Source organism: Brassica oleracea, unplaced genomic scaffold (assembly GCF_000695525.1).
Source record: "Brassica oleracea var. oleracea cultivar TO1000 unplaced genomic scaffold, BOL UnpScaffold14621, whole genome shotgun sequence".
Lineage (NCBI taxonomy): Eukaryota > Viridiplantae > Streptophyta > Magnoliopsida > Brassicales > Brassicaceae > Brassica > Brassica oleracea.
Window position 1 is genome coordinate 1 of NW_013631139.1, and position 443 is coordinate 443.

Genomic DNA, 443 nt, shown 5'->3' on the forward strand with positions numbered 1-443 from the left:
CTTTTGGATATTCAACTACGAGATCTGAGGTTAGTTGTACAAATATTATAGTTATGTTAGTATTTTAGTTATCTAAAGTTCGTCTTACATTACCGTTATGAAATTTTGATTGCATATTAATTCAATGTTTTTAATTGTAGTGAAACAATCATTGAATGCACTTTATGGAAAAACCATGCTGAGGATGTACACTCTTATGTGAAGAATAACAAAACTGGTCCAGTTATATTGCTTGGCAGTCTTATGAGGACCAAAAAATTCAACAGTAACCATTTTATCATATAAGTACTGTATTTTTAAAAAATATTTAATAACAGTACAAAAGAAATTATTTTATATATAGGTAAAATATCAGTTCAACACTCACGCGTTTCTACAAAGCTTTTTCTGAATGAAGAAGATATAGATGAGATAAGTGAATTTAAGAAAGGGTAAGTTCATCT

The 443-nt window shown here is 28.0% G+C and overlaps 1 long non-coding RNA gene across 1 annotated transcript; it reads left to right on the plus strand.

Annotated features, from left to right (window-relative positions):
- Window positions 1-429, plus strand: LOC106322313. Its single transcript, XR_001266342.1, has 3 exons — window positions 1-29; window positions 141-265; window positions 344-429. It is a non-coding gene; the product is annotated as an uncharacterized LOC106322313 (long non-coding RNA).
- The last annotated feature ends 14 nt before the right edge of the window (window positions 430-443 follow it).